Source organism: Triturus cristatus, chromosome 4_1, assembly GCF_964204655.1.
Source record: "Triturus cristatus chromosome 4_1, aTriCri1.1, whole genome shotgun sequence".
Classification (NCBI taxonomy): domain Eukaryota; kingdom Metazoa; phylum Chordata; class Amphibia; order Caudata; family Salamandridae; genus Triturus; species Triturus cristatus.
The window spans coordinates 59,301,143-59,317,443 of NC_140585.1; the positions used below are offsets into that span (position 1 = coordinate 59,301,143).

A 16,301-nucleotide genomic window follows, 5' to 3' on the forward strand; every position below is an offset into this window, starting at 1 on the left:
GGGGCTGGGTTGCCTGCTAGGTCACGCCTTATGGGTGGGACCTGGGAGGGGGGTGGTTACACCCCCTTCCCTTTGTTCAGTTTCGCGCCAGGACTGGGGCTGGAGTGCCCCAGCACCGGTTTGAACTGGACTATGCAAGGAGCACCTTGTGTGCCCCAGGCAGTGTCTCGTTTCATTCATCCCTCCCTGCCCCAATACACTAAGGCCTGTCTGGGGTGGTGCTCGCACCTCCCAAGGCAGGAAACCTATTGTCCAAGCCTCCCTTGCCGGGATCACTCCCAGAAGCAGGAGGTCAGACTCGTGTCGTGGCAGCAGCATCCATTTTGTGAGGCTGGGGCTCTAGTTAACTTTAACCGGGTAAGTAGGTTACAACATGTCTTCTCCCTCTAGAAGGGAGTGATAATATCCTCATCCCCAGAAATGGGATGGGGGTATTATTCCAAAGTGTTAAGACACCTTACACAACATGTTTTGATAAAGCCAAACCATAGTTACCATAACCGTTTAAGATTATAAGGCACTTTAAGAGTATATGGTAGGCTATATCATAGAACAGCTATAAGAACATGGTTCCGAAAGCTGCAGACAGGCTCAGCTCATGCTAGAGCACCATCTCACATGTTACGAAGCACTCTGCCTCCAGGATTGTTAAGGCCTGCCATAGGAGTGGCTGATAGGTACACATGTGTCTATATATAAGTTAGGTATAGGAATACTACACCTAAGCAAGGAGTGGTTACACGACCTTGCCCCAGCTGAGTGATCAGCCAGTTGTGTCATAATGGAAGGCCAGGGGTGGCATAATACATGCTGCAGCCCCTAGTAGGCCTTGGGTACACCTATGCCCTGAGTACCTAAGGTACACTGTACAGGGGCCAATAAAGTGATCCTATCCAAATGGGTTATGCACCTAAAGTACATAGTATCAATTTAGAGAGAGAACAGCAGGGCTGTGGGTCTGATTAGCAGGCCCACAGCCACATCTAAGTCGAAAACCAGTAAAGCAAAATCAAAAAGTGGGGGTGAACATAGAAAGCAGACCCTACTCTCCTACACAACCCCCCCCCCCCCCCAAACTTAGGGACATTAAACTAACCTTGACCAGTTGAGTCTTCATGTTCTAAGTGGAAATATCTGGAGAGTCCATCTGCATTGGCATGGTCAGTCCCAGGTCTATGTTCCACTGTGAAGTCCATCCCCTGTAGGGAAATGGACCACCTAAGAAGTTTGGGATTTTCACCCTTCATCTGATTTAGCCACAAGAGGGGCTTATGGTCTGTCTGAATCTTGAAGTGGGTGCCAAACAAGTATGGCCTCAGCTTCTTCAGGGCCCAAACCACAGCAAAGGCCTCCCTCTCAATAGCTGACCAACGTTTCTCTCTAGGGGTCAGCCTTCTACTTATAAAAGCAATGGGCTGGTCTTGACCATCTATATTAAGTTGTGAAAGAACAGCTCCCACACCCAACTCAGAAGCATCTGTCTGGACAATGAACTCTTTGGAGTAGTCTGGACTTTTCAGAATAGGTGCACTGCACATGGCCTGCTTCAGGTCATCAAATGCTTTTTGACAGCTTACTGTCCACTGAACTTTCTTTGGCATTTTCTTGGAGGTCAAGTCATTAAGTGGTGTCACAATGGACCCATAGTTATTAACAAACTTTCTGTAGTACCCAGTCAGGCCCAATAAAGCTCTGACCTGAGTCTGGGTAGTTGGAGGAGTCCAGTCCTTTATGGTCTGGATCTTGCTCTCCAGTGGTTGAACCTGACCCCCACCAACTAGGTGGCCCAGGTACACAACCTTGCTCTGCCCTATCTGGCACTTAGTGGCCTTGATAGTGAGGCCTGCCTGTTGCAGGGCCTCTAAAACATTCCTCAGGTGGACCAGGTGATCCTCCCAGGTGGATCTAAAGACAGCAATATCATCAAGATAAGCTGCACAGTAATCATCCAACCCAGTAAGGACTTGATTCACCAACCTTTGGAAAGTGGCAGGTGCATTCTTCAAACCAAAGGGCATTACCACAAATTGATAATGTCCTCCTGGGGTCGAGAAAGCAGTTTTGGCCTTTGCATTCTCAGCTAGTCTGATTTGCCAGTAGCCTGCTGTCAGGTCAAATGTGCTCAAAAACTTAGCAGCTGCCAGTCTGTCAATGAGCTCATCTGCCCTAGGTATTGGGTGGGCATCTGTCCTAGTGACAGCATTGAGACCTCTGTAATCCACGCAAAACCTCATCTCTCTCTTACCATCTTGGGTGTGAGGCTTTGGCACAAGGACTACAGGACTAGCCCAAGGGCTCTCTGAAGGTTCAATGACTCCCAGCTCCAACATCTTTTGTACCTCAACTTTTATGCAGTCCCTGACATGGTCAGGTTGCCTGTAGATTTTACTCTTCACAGGCAGACTGTCACCAGTGTCCACCTCATGGGTGCACCAGTTTGTCTGACTTGGGGTCAGAGAGAACATATGTCTATAGGATTGCAGAACTTGTCTGCAGTCCTGTTGCTGATGGACAGTGAGGCTGTCAGAAAAGACCACACCATCAACTGAGCCATCATCAGGGTTCTGAGTCAACAGGTCTGGGAGAGGGTCACTCTCTTCCTCCTGCCCCTCATCTGTAGCCATGAGTAGCCCCATGTCTGCCCTGTCAACATATGCCTTCAATCTGTTGACATGAAGCACCCTGTGGGGGCTTCTGGGAGTCCCAAGGTCCACCAAGTAGGTGACTTCTCCCTTTTTCTCAACAATAGTGTGGGGTCCAGACCATTTGTCTTGGAGTGCTGCTGGGGCCACTGGCTCCAACACCCACACTTTCTGCCCTGGCTGGTAAACAGTCAGCATAGCCTTTTGGTCATGCCAAGCGTTTTGGAGTTCTTGGCTTGCCTCAAGGTTTTTAGAAGCCTTCTTCATATACTCTGCCATCCTGGAGCGGAGACCAAGTACATAATCCACTATATCAAGTTTGGGTTGTCTGAGAGGTCTCTCCCATCCTTCCCTTACTAAACATAGGGGTCCTCTTACAGGATGCCCAAACAAAAGCTCAAAAGGGCTGTAGCCAACCCCCTTTTGTGGGACCTCTCTGTAAGCAAACAGAAGGCAGGGTAAAAGGATGTCCCATCTTCGCCTAAGCTTGTCTGGTAAACCTTTTATCATTCCCTTTAGGGTCTTGTGAATCTCTCAACAAGCCCATTGCACTGTGGGTGATAGGGTGTGGTGAATTTGTAGTTCACACCACACTCCTTCCACATTGCAGTCAAGTATCCTGACATGAAGTTGGCACCTCTGTCAGAAATGACCTCCTTTGGAAAGCCCACTCTGGAGAATACTCCAAGCAGGGCCCTTGCCACAACAGGAGCTGTTGTGGTCCTCAGGGGAATAGCTTCTGGATACCTGGTGGCATGGTCCACTATCACCAGTATAAATATGTGCCCAGATGCTGTTTGTGGGTCCATTGGTCCTACAATATCTATGCCCACTCTTTCAAAGGGAACCCCCACCACAGGTAGTGTTATGAGGGGGGCCTTTGTGGTGCCACCTGATTTGCCACTGGCTTGGCAGGTGACACAGGAGCGACAAAACTCCTTGGTATCTTCTGACATATGGGGCCAGTGAAAGTGAGGGACAAGCCTGTCCCAAGTCTTGTTCTGGCCTAAGTGTCCTGCAAGGGGAATATCATGGGCCAAGGTAAGAAGGAAGCCTCTGAACTTCAGTGGTATGACCAACCTCCTGGATGCACCAGGCTTGGGGTCCCTAGCCTCTGAATACAGTAGCCCTTCATCCCAATACACTCTATGGGTACCTTGAGCATTCCCTGCAGCCTCAGCAGCAGCCTGCTGTCTGAGGGGTTCAAGAGAGGGGCAGTCTAATTGAGCCTGCCTCAGATCTGCCCTTGAAGGTCCCCCTGTTCCAAGAAACTCAACCTGATCAGGTTCAAGTTCTTCTAGGACAGTTCCTTCAGGGCTCTCAGAATCATCCTCCTGGGAGGGCTGATCCACCACCTGAGGCAGGGGGGAAGGCACAGCCTTAACCCTACTGCTCTTTCTCTTGGGTTGTGACTGGTCCATAGTTTCAGGATCCAGCACTTGTTCAATGGTGCACTTTTTGGCCTGTGACCTGGTCACAGCAATGACATGTGCATCTATCCCCAGCATTTCTGCATGGGTCCTATACTCCACTTCAGACCAAACTGAAGTTTCAAGATCATTGCCCAGTAAACACTCTACAGGAAGGTCTGAACTAACAACAACTTTCTTGAGGCCAGTTACCCCTCCCCAGGAGAAGTTAACAATAGCCACACTATGGGAGGTAGTGGCATTGCTAGCGTTGGTCACTAGGTAATTCTCACCTAGTATGATCTGTCCAGGGTCCACAAAGGCAGGTGTCACCATTGTGACACTAGCCCCAGTGTCCCTGTAGGCCTGAGCCATCCTTTGGTTGATAAAAGGAGTCTGTCTGTACTTGCCCAGGTTACTGGGGCCTACAGTAGAGGACAAAGCTAAGTCCCCATCACAGATCAGAACAGCCTGAGTAGGTATTCTGACTAGGCCAGAATCCTCCTCAGTTCCCAGGGTTAACCCTACTACACCCTTTTGCTGGGAACCACCACTTACAGCTGGACTAGGGGGTACAGTTGCCTTAGGGGCAATGGTGGCTGGGGGCTTATCCTTTTTGGTGCACTCACTAAACCAATGTGAGTTGGACTTACAATAGTTGCACCATGGTTTCTTTTGGCCATCTTTCTTTTTATCCTTTTTGGGACCACCCTCCCCCTGAGCCTTTTGTGGGCCTGGTGAAGACTTCTGGTCTTTTTGTGTCTGATCATTACCCTTCTGGTCTGCCTTTTTCTGATCACCGCCCTGGTTCTGGTTTTTCTGCTTAATTCTAGTCCTGACCCATCTATCTGCCTTCTTTCCCTATTCTTGGGGAGAAGTCAGATCAGAATCAATCAGGTGTTGATGCAGTAGCTGGTTTTGACAGTTGTTAAGGATTTGTTCTCTCATGATCAAATTATACAATCCTGTCTAGTCTTTAACCTTACTTCCGACTAGCCAGCCTTCCAGAGCCTTAGTGGCACAATCTACAAAGTCAGTCCAGTCCTGAGTCTGTGTCTTCTGGGTATCCCTGAACAACAACCTGTATTGTTCAGTGGTTAGGCCAAACCCATCAATTAGAGCACTCTTCAGGACAGTGTAATTGTCTGCATCCTCATCACTAACTGTGAGGAGCTTGTCTCTACCTTTCTCAGAGAAGGAGAGCCACAAGATAGCTGCCCACTGACTTTGGGCAACCTGCTGTACTTTGCAAGCCCTCTCCAAAGCAGTTATCCATTTGTGGATGTCAACCCCACACTTGTAGGGAGGGACAATCTTTCTCAGGTTTCTATTATCATAGTGCCTGTCTCTATCCTTAGGGATATTGCTGCCACCAGTGGGTTCTGAACCACTTAACTTTTGTTCTCTGGCCAGAGCAAGCTTCTCTTTGGCAAGGGCAAGTTCTTCCCTCTGAATCCTCAGATTAGCTTCCCTCATTCTGGCTTCATGCTCCTTTCTCTCAGGGGAAGTCATTCCCCTGTGAGAAGAGGCATTAGAGATGCTAGAGACATGGGAGTGGATGGATTCCCTTGAAGGGGATCTGTCTCTCCTGCTTCTCTGGTTAAGCCCACTTGGGGGTCTGTATGGGGGGACCCCATGCAAACTCCCATGTAAGCTTAGGTTAGCCTGGCTAAGTCTTCCTACTTGGCCCTGGCTGTCTACCTCTTCATCTGAAGTCCCATCTGACTCATCTGTGGTGGGTAGACCCTCCTTTGTACCTAGGGTACTGGCCTGTGAGGCCCTAAGAGTATCATACTCCTCTAGGAGTTGTACTAGCTGAAGGAGGGTAGGGTTTGCACCCTGTTTTAACTTTCTGGAGGTACACAATTGTCTCATCTCCTGAAAAGTTAGGGTATCATATCTAGAGGGGGTCTTCTTCAGACCTGCCCCTCCTGAGAGAGCATCTCCTTGATGTCCTCCCAGAGACATGATCTAGTGAGGGTGTGGTGTGTGCACCTACCTACACTAGTTGTATCTACTAAACCTCACTAGTAGTTGTAGTCAGGGTGTGTTGCTCCCTTCAACCTACAACCACTAAGTCCAGTAGGACTTACGTATTATAATCTATGTTATATGTACCTAAACAATATCTGTGTGATCTTTCAATTTAGTATCTCAAGATTACAATGGTATTACAACAGCAAGCTCAGATCCCAACCGCTGCTCACCAATGTGAGAAGTTGGCCTGATGTATGATGTCACTAGTTCTAGTGTACACCTTATATCAGTCCAAACAACCCTTATGGTGATTGGTTGTAAAGTCAACCTTATAGACCAGCTATCCTAGTGGTAGCATGGACAAGAGCAGTCTTAGGCTAAACTCTGAATGGCATGTGAAGCCAGCTGTTATACCATATATAATCCCTTGAATACCAAATGAAAGGACACCACAACAGATATATATATAAAATAAAGTGTATTTATTCTAGTCAAACCCTCAGCACTCTTTATGAGAATCGAGGTAAGTACAACACAGTCTTATTTAAGCATACATTAAGTCACACAGGTAAGTAATACAGTTAGGCCCTAGGGGCCACGCAAACCATATACTAAAGAAGTGGTATAAGGACCACTGTCACGGAAATAGGATAGGCCTAGGCCTAGGGAATCGCTGGGGCTACACTATACTACCCAAGGTTAGGAAGTGGGAGGCCCACGGGATCCAGGTGCAGAGTGGAACCACTCACGCGTAATGCGTAAAAGTTGATAGAATTACTAGCAGTTAGAAATTAACAGTTTAAGGACACTTCTGAAGCAGCTAGAGAGTCGAGACTCGGAAACTAGACCCTAGGATAGTCAATACCCTGATGAGCACCGGAGTACCCAAGTTACCTAGCCCACAGGCTGCGGGTGCATAGGTGTGAAGTTGCGTCGGGTTTCGTCGTCGACTCCTATGGATGCCTGAAGAAAGATGCTGACAGGCAGTCAGTGAAGAGTGTCCGGTGGATCCCAAGGCTGGGATCAGGAAGGAAGGATACCTGCAAGCAGAAGGGACAGAGTCAAGGTCACTAGCCAGTGACCACGTGGAACCAGGAAGGAACCAGGCGATGTCGTGAAGCTTGCAGTGGAAAGGTGAAGCTTGTCGCAGCAGCCACGGGTACCAGGAGACGTCGAGGACGACCAGGACCAGGAGGCGAGCTGTCCCACGAAGGCTCTTGCTGTCGGCGGCGTCGAAGTCGAAGAAGGACTCACCAAGCCTTGGCAAGCGGAACCCACGCAGAATGAAGGACTTGCTTCTGGCGCAGACCAGCAAGGTCTGGGGAGCTTCTCTTTTGCAGAGGAGCAGGAGCCAGTCTGGAGGAGCCAAACCAGCAGTCGAAAGTCAAAGGGATGTCGTCACAAAGGTTACTAGCCAACGGGCAAGTAACCGGACAGACGCGGCAAGCAGGAAAATGCAGAAGGGCCCCACGCAGGACTCGTGGAGTGTGGGGGGCTGATCTTCGGTGCAGATGGTGCTTGGGGTCGGGGCTTCTCAATCCCCAGTGCACAACTTCGAGGGTGCCTCAGAAGCTGCGCTGGAAGATACTCGCCACTTTTCCCAGGTAGCCGGTCCCACGTCTCTCGTCGCCTCCACGGATCTCAGCTCGGCTGTGGATGTGGATCAGGGTCGGAGAAGTCTGGAAGTCGAGGCTCTGGTCGGGCTCTGCAGTCGGTCCCTCGTAGAACTTCAGCAAAGCAAAGGGTAGTCTCTTGATGGTGCCTGTTTGCACAGGGTAGCCACTCCTTGGCCACAAGGGAGATTCTTCAGTCTTCTTCTTTCGTCGAATGTCGAAGGTCCAGAGTTTCTGTTCAAGTTGCAGGTTCAGGATAATCTAATCTCCTGGGGCCCAGCTACCACTCTTATACTAATCTGGGGGGCTGGGTTGCCTGCTAGGTCACGCCTTATGGGTGGGACCTGGGAGGGGGGTGGTTACACCCCCTTCCCTTTGTCCAGTTTCGCGCCAGGACTGGGGCTGGAGTGCCCCAGCACCGGTTTGAACTGGACTATGCAAGGAGCACCTTGTGTGCCCCAGGCAGTGTCTCGTTTCATTCATCCCTCCCTGCCCCAATACACTAAGGCCTGTCTGGGGTGGTGCTCGCACCTCCCAAGGCAGGAAACCTATTGTCCAAGCCTCCCTTGCCGGGATCACTCCCAGCAGCAGGAGGTCAGACTCGTGTCGTGGCAGCAGCATCCATTTTGTGATGCTGGGGCTCTGGTTAACTTTAACCGGGTAAGTAGGTTACAACATGTCTTCTCCCTCTAGAAGAAAGGATAATATCCTCATCCCCAGAAATGGGATGGGGGTATTATTCCAAAGTGTTAGACACCTTACACGACATGTTTTGATAAAGCCAAACCATAGTTACCATAACCGTTTAAGATTATATGCACTTTAAGAGTATATGGTAGGCTAAATCATAGAACAGCTATAAGGACATGGTTCCGAAAGCTGCAGACAGGCTCAGCTCATGCTAGAGCACCATCTCACATGTTACCAAGCACTCTGCCTCCAGGATTGTTAATGCCTGCCATAGGAGTGGCTGATAGGTACACATGTGTCTATATATAAGTTAAGTATAGGAATACTACACCTAAGCAAGGAGTGGTTACACGACCTTGCCCCAGCTGAGTGATCAGCCAGTTGTGTCATAATGGAAGGCCAGGCCAGGGGTGGCATAATACATGCTGCAGCCCCTGGTAGGCCTAGGGTATACCTATGCCCTGGGTACCTAAGGTACACTGTACAGGGGCCAATAAGGTGATCCTATCCAAATGGGTTATGCACCTAAAGTACATAGTATCAATTTAGAGAGAGAACAGCAGGGCTGTGGGTCTGATTAGCAGGCCCACAGCCACATCTAAGTCGAAAACCAGTAAAGCAAAAGCAAAAAGTGGGGGTGAACATAGAAAGCAGACCCTACTCTCCTACACTAATTTTTTACAGATTGGACGCTCTGTGTTCAGTTATCAAGGCCCAGTGCTTGGTATCAAGTCAAGACATAGTGCAGGGTTAGACTAATTAAGACCTCAACTGGTCTGGTAGCTGCAAGGTATTCAATTGGAAATAATGGCTAAGCTGAGTCAGTGCCCTCTATGGAGTCCACTGGAATAGGATTCTGCTGCAGTGTCTTGAACGCTTTCAGTTGCAGTCGCTGTTTTTAGTGGTTTAGGAAGTTTAAGGACTGAGTTCAGTCTCTAAACTGCTTCAGAGACTGTCAACCACTTGCTTTCGGTCGAATATCCCTCGATGGAAGGCACTGCAGGCAGACTTTCCAATCATTCTGCTCCTATCAGTTTGGGGGTTCTCAGAACGTTGCTTTTCCACTCAGCAATATAACTGAGCAACTCAAGGGCTAAGCTACCTCACCCTTTCTCTTTAATCCGTTTGTGGCAGCACTGAGGGTTAAGTGTAAGCCTATGCCAGCTCTTCCTTACACTGGACCAGGATTCTGACAATTTCATCAGTCATCTGGGGGCTGCTTGACAAGTCATTCATGTACTGATGACTACTAAATGTATTCAGATGAACAGAGATAAAACGAAAGTTCTTGTCATTGGTGGAACTACATCAGCTGGGATGTTGGACCACTGGCCCATGCCGGTTGTAGCTGAAAAGATTAAGAACCTGGTCACCACATTTAACTTTCCATCCTTAAAATCAAAGGTTTGCTCTTCTTGCATTTTCAACCGTGGATCATAATATGATATTACAATTGCACCACAGACCTAAACAAGTGGAGGGGGTAAGAGCCTTTATTTTCTACCTCCACTTGCTGGAAACTGCGTTGGGAAGACTACAATGTAGTCACAATATACCAATAATGCTAGAGTTAGGGATGCAGAAATGTCATCATGTGTCTTCAGTGGCTTACAGGCAAAAAACTGATCCACTTTAAAATTCTCTGTCTTACTCATCAGGTCTTTTACAGAGTGAAAAGGCAGTCCAACCTCGTTGGCTGATGTGTTGATGCCCCATACTCCTATGTCATTTCTGCGATCCAGCGCCCGGGTCCAGCGTCATATTCTTTCCTTCCAGAGGGCTAGATGTGACTGGAGGCCCTTTGGTGAACTTAGGCAGCATATCCAAATTGAACTATCTTTGGCCCCTCAACCTATTCCGTCCCTTGTAAAGTCATAATTGTTTCAGGAGAGCTGTGACAATATGTTTTATCCTGCTACCATACAGTCCTGATGGCTTGTGCTTTGTCTGTCTGTTTCACATCTATCAGTCTGTTCTTGGTTACCGAGTGCCATGACACCTGTGGTCACAGAACGACCGACAGAAAATGTGATTCTACAGCACCACTACCCTGGATGATGCTTTAATCAATCAATCAGGTGTTTGTTAAGCGCGACTACTCACCCGTGAGGATCTCAAGGCGCTGGGGGAGTGGGGGTTTGCAGGTTCCAGTCCATCAAGGAGGGGGTCTGTCAAAGAGCCAGGTTTTGAGGTTTCTTGTGAAGATGGGGAGAGATGATGTCTGTCTGAGGTGGAGACAGAGGGCGTTCCAGGCTCTGGCCGCGAGGAAGGAGAAGGAGCGGCCGACTGATCTGGTCTTTCTGGTGCAGGGGACCACAGAGTAGGAGAGCTGGGCTGATCGTAGGGTCCTTTGAGGTACGTGGAATTTGAGTCGGCTGTTCAGGTATGCTGTTCCGGTGTCGTGGAAGGCCTTGTGAGCGTGGGTGAGCATCTTGAAGGTGACTCTAGCTTTGATGGGGAGCCAGTGGAGTGTGCGCAGGGGCTGGGAGATGTGGCAGTGTCTTCGCAGGTTGAGGACCAGTCTTGCGGCGGTGTTTTGGATGTTCTGTAGCTTGCGGGTGAGGTTTTTGTTTATTCCAGCATAGAGTGCGCTGCCGTAGTCGAGCCTGCTGGTGACCAAGGCGTGAGTGACAGTCTTTCTGTGTTCGAGGGGGATCCATTTGAAGGTCTTAAGTAGGAGGCGGCGGATGTGGAAGCAGGAGGACGAGACGGAGTTGATCTGGCGGTCCATTTTGAGCTCTGAGTCCAGGATGATTCCCAGGTTGAATGCATGGTCCTTGGGGGTGGGCGGGCTTCTGAGGACGGGGGGGGCACCAGGTGACGTTCCAGGTGTTGGGGTTTGGGCCCACAATGAGTACTTCCGTTTTGCTGGTGTTTAGTTGTAGGCAGCTGTTTTTCATCCATTTGGCGACGGATTCCATGCCTTCTCGAAAGTTGTGTCTGGCAGGGTTGGGTTCGTTGAATAGGGGGAGGATGAGTTGGGTGTCGACTGCGTATGACACAATGCTGAGTCCGTAGGTTCTGACGATGAGGGCGAACGGAGCCATGTAGTCGTTGAAGAGCGTAGGGCTGAGCAAGGACCCCTGGGGGACTCCGCAGGTGGTAAGTGTAGGGTCCGAGAGGAAAGGGGGGAGTCTGACCCGCTGCGTTCTGCCAGAGAGGAAGGAGCGGATCCAGTCAAGGGCCTTGTCTTGGATCCCTGCGTCGTGGAGTCTGCGTATTAGGGTGCGGTGAGAGACTGTGTCAAACGCCGCTGAGAGGATGAGGAGGATGAGGGCTGCTGTTTCTCCTTTGTCCAGTAAGGTGCGGATGTCGTCTGTTATGGCGAGAAGGGCGGTTTCCGTACTGGTGTTTTTTCTGAAGCCGGATTGGGAGGAGTCGAGGATGTTGTGCTCTTCGATGAATGTGGCGAGTTGACTGTTGATGGCTTTCTCAATGACTTTAGCTGGGAACGGGAGCAGAGAAATGGGTCTGTAGTTTTTGAGGTCAGTGGGGTCCGCCGAGGGTCTCTTCAGGAGGGGGTTGATCTCAGCGTGTTTCCAGTCGTCGGGGTACGAGGCGGTTGCCAGGGAGCGGTTGATGGTGTGGCAGAGCATGGGTGCGATGGTGTAGTGCGGGTCTGTTGAAAATGTGGTGGGGGCAGGGGTCCGTGGAGGCCCCGGGGTGGATTGACTTCATCGTGTTCAGTGTGTCTTCGGTGCTGAGGGCTGTCCAGTTGTCGATCGCTGGCATCAGGGGGGTGGTTGGTTGTCATGAATGCTCTTGATTATGTAGTGGAAAAAAGTGCTGAGTTTGTCGCAGAGGTCTTGTGAGGGAGGGATGTCGGTGGACTTGCTGGTGGGTTGGGCGAACTCCTTGATGATGTTGAAGAGTTATTTGCTGTTGTGTGTTTTAGTAGAGATTCTGTCTTCAATCGCTTTTTTCCTCGAGTTGGTGGTGGGCGTTGGTGACAGCTCTGAAGTTGTTGTGGGCATCTGTGGATTTGGTGTTCCTCCAGGCCTTTTCGAGGCGGCGGCAAGCGAGTCTGGACTCTCGAAGTTCGGTGGTGAACCATCTAGCTTTCTTGGTGTGGGTGTTGTTGTTTTTCTTGAGGGGGGCTGTGGTGTTGGCGCTGTTGGAGATTCATCTGTGCAGGGTTCGAGCTGCAGGTGTTGGGGTCGTCGTTTTGTGAGATGGTTGGGGTGGAGTTGCTGAGGGATGAGGTTAGCTGGTTGTCGGTGATTCTGGTCCAGTTTCTTCATAGGAGCAGGTGTTGGTGTCTGTGGCTGGTGGGTGTTCCGAAGCTGAAGTGGACGCATTGATGGTCAGTCCATGGGAGTTCGATGGTGTGGCTGAAGGTGATGGAGTTTCTTGTTGTAAAGAGAGGGTCGAGGGTGTGTCCTGCTGAGTGTGTGGGTTCGGCCACGATCTGGCCAAGTCCAATGTTGTGGAGGTTGTCCAGGAGGGATGTGGTGCTGGGGTCCAGTTGGTTGTCGAGGTGGAAGTTGAGGTCTCCCAGTAGGGTGTAGTTGGTGGACGCGATGGCGATTCATGCGATGGCATGCGGGCAGATGATGTCCGTGATGGAGTTGGCGAAAAGTCAGCGGGTTCCAGGGGGTCGGTAGATGAGGGTTCCTCGGAGGGTGGAGGTAGGGCTGGTCAGTATCTTGAAGTGAAGGTGTTCCATCAGGTCTGTGGGCTCATCGGGGAGAGTGCTCAGGCGAAGGGTGGATTTGTGGATGATGGCGATTCCTCCTCCCGGGCGGGTGGGGAGGTCCTTCCTGGCGATCTTGTATCCTTGGGGAATGGCGATATCCGGTCCCGAGGTGGTGTTGGTCCAGGTATCGGTACGTCCGGGGTGGTGCGGTCAAGGAGGTCCCAGATTTCGGTGGTGTGTTTGTGGAGGGATCGGACGTAGAGGAGGATGCATTGCAGGGTCTTCGGTTCGGTTGTGTTCTTGCAGGCAGGTTGCGATGGGTCCGTGGTCTTGGCAGTGCAGGTGTGTCGGCAGCAGTGACAGCTGAAGGGTCCGTGCATGTCGGCTGGTGATGCTAGCTTGCAGTTGCTGTTGCGGCCTGGGTTGAGAGCGTGGAGTGCCGCTGGGTCCTAGCGTTGGCGGTGCAGAGATCCAGGGTTCCTGGAGCTGGTGGCAGTCTGGTCGCGGATGGGCGCAGATGGGCTTGCCTTTGGCGCGCCAAAGGTGCGGCCGCGCAGTGGCCACCATTAAGAAGGGCTCTGGGGGGCTGGACAGCTGGGAGGCGGGAGTGGGGAGGGGAGCTGGATTGGGCCGGTCGCACTGGTCGTGCTGGGGGGGGGGGGGGGGAGGGGCCGCGGGGGCAGCAGCGGCAGGGAAAACGGGCTGAAAAAGGCAAAAGGAAAACGGCAAAAAGAGAAAGAAAAGTGCAAATAAGGAAGCAAAAGTGCAAGAAAGGGTGGAGGAAAGACACAGAAGGATAGTGAAAGGGGGCGATTGAGATGAGGGTAAAAAACGAGTGAAAAACAAAGGAAAGACACAGAAGGAGAGTGAAGGGGGGAGCTTGAAATGAGGGGAAAACTACAGAAAATGGAGAAAAGACCCAGAAGGAGAGTGAAGGGGAAGATAGAAGTGAGGGGAAAAAACGAGTGAAAAAGGAGAGAAAAATCGGAGTGAGAGAATGGAGACAGATGTCCACTGGACCACCAGGGATGAGGCGCAGGTGAAACCTGCGGGTGGAGGAGGGCCTCGAACGCCAACACTCGAGAGTGCAGGGGCTCGGGGGAAGACCTCACTTAATAGAGCTGCGAGGGAGGGATAGCAATTTCACTGACAATTAGTCAGTGGTGTTGCTCGCATGTCCCCGCAGTGGCCACCATTAAGTAGGGGTCGGGGAGGGTTGGACAGCTGTGGCGGGAGTGGGGAGGGGAGCTGGATTGGGCCGGTCGCACTGGTCGTGCTGGGGGGAGGGGCGAGTCGGCAGCAGCGGCGGGGAAAAACGAGGTGAAAAAGGCAAAAGGAAAAAGGCTTGTTGTTGCTCAGAGGCCCGCTGGGCTGGAACGAGTCTGTGGTTTGTGGTGGCTCACCGGTTTGCAGCCACCTCCAGGCAGGAGGTGCCTCGTGCAGATCTTCCAGAACTTTCTTCCATTCAGGTGTTGCTTGCTCCTTTCTGGGCTGAGCAATTCAAAGGTGAGTCAGAACTGCTCCAGGTCACTTTCTTCTAAATTGGCGTTTGACTGATAAAGTCACAGAGCTCAAATTGTCAGAAAAAGGAGGAAGCTGGATGTCACTGAGCTCAGAGGAAAACTGCTCTTACAATGAAAGGGATTTCAAGATCACCCCCCCACCACCTCCTCCACCTACTTCTAGTATCAGGGAGGGGAGCCAAAGCAATAGAAATGGTCAGGTTGTCAGGCACATCAGGGACACAGGACAACCAGCATGTAACAGCAAACAGCCGGCCAGACAGACACATACCTGCCCTCCCCATCCTCAGCCAGCAGTATTCCCCTTAGGGGTGCAAGTGAACACAGTGATACCCGGACTAATAATCTGCTGCCACCACAGCCAGTCACATCATAGCATTGTTAGAAGGGAAACAATCCGTCCTCAGTGTGACTGGGGAACACTTTGGCCGTTTATAGTCTCTTGGTAAAGAGTATGGGATAACAGGAGACTGGATGTGTATTCCACGTAGTATTCCAGACATCAAGTAATTAACCAGAAAGGATACAACGGTTGCTATCTGAAGAAGGTGACCTTCAAACGGACCGAAGCCCGTGTGGGGAAAACCCCAATTTATTTTTCCCCTCAGATGTTCACAAACAAATGCGGTTCTCATTGGGTCAGAGATTGAAGCATTCAGCACAGAGTGTCCTCAAACTGTTTGGAAGAATTACAGTGAACTAGCCGATTCATGTCTTTCTAGATTAACGACAAAGTGAATTATCAAAAGCCAGCAGTCCCAATGTAAAATACAGAAGGAAAAGGCTTCTCTTGACTTTGATAATATAGAGATGTAGGTCTGTGTAACAGTAAGAGTGGAAATTGGAAAGAATCTAGTTCTGAGATTACCATCAACTCCAGCACTTTCATCCTTCTTTGAGACCCAAACTTTCACCTATAGGACCGTAAAGACTGAACTTCAAAAACCCTTCTTAAAAGCCTTAGGAACCTCAACCTTACTCAGCACGTCACCGGACTCACCCACACACACCGCCGAACACTTCCTGGACCCTATCTTCTCCACACTAAACAGCATCAGAGTCTACAAATCAACGCCTATTCCCTGAACTGACAACACCCTTTTGAGTTTCAAGCTCACCACCATGGATCACAAGAGACTCACCACCGCTGGACAGGTCGCCGCTGCTGGAAGAACCTCTCAGAGAAGGACTGGGCTTCTGCCCTCTCCATACGCCTTCCCAAGCACAGCAACAACCTAGTGGAAGACATCAAAAACTTCAATGAATGGATCACCACCTGCACCAACAACCTGGCCCCCTCAAGCACATAGAGAAAAATCAAGATCACAAAAGTAAGCCAGCTGGTATACAGTAGAACTCAGGATGGCAATGCAGAACTGTAAGCAACTGGAAAGCAAGAGGAGAATGATCCAAGACACTGCAGACAATGACGTCTTCTAATCTGCCCTGACATGCTTCCACCAGCATGTCTGAAATGCCAAGTGAACAGCCCACACCCAACGCATCGAAGCCAGCAACAACAGCAACAAATAAATCTTCTTCATAGTCAGAAAATTCACGGTGCTGCAGCCACCACCAACAACATCATCCCTAACAGGAACCATTGCAACAATCTCTATAACTTCTTTTGGAAGGAGGTCACATTTGCATGCGCAAACTTCAACTTTTAACCTGACCCCAGCAATCTTGCAGCCAGTCTTCCAATCTCAGCTGAAGAATGGACCTTCACCATGTAGAACATCATCTCCACAAAACAGACTGCCGTAACCATGAAGACCATCCACTAAGGGGCCCCACTAGACCCATGCCCG

The 16,301-nt window shown here is 50.4% G+C and overlaps 1 protein-coding gene across 2 annotated transcripts in view; it reads right to left on the bottom strand.

The window, feature by feature from the left end:
- The window catches only part of LOC146839503 (uncharacterized), a 133,586-nt gene that overhangs the window by 53,732 nt on the left and 63,553 nt on the right, over window positions 1–16,301 (bottom strand). Inside the window, exon 2 of one of the 2 annotated variants that reach the window (XM_085651547.1) lies at window positions 15,633–15,725. The exons of the other annotated variant lie outside the window; for it this stretch is intronic. The gene's annotated coding sequence lies outside the window, so the exon portion shown is untranslated. The remainder of the gene's footprint in view (window positions 1–15,632; window positions 15,726–16,301) is intronic. 2 annotated transcript variants of the gene reach the window in all.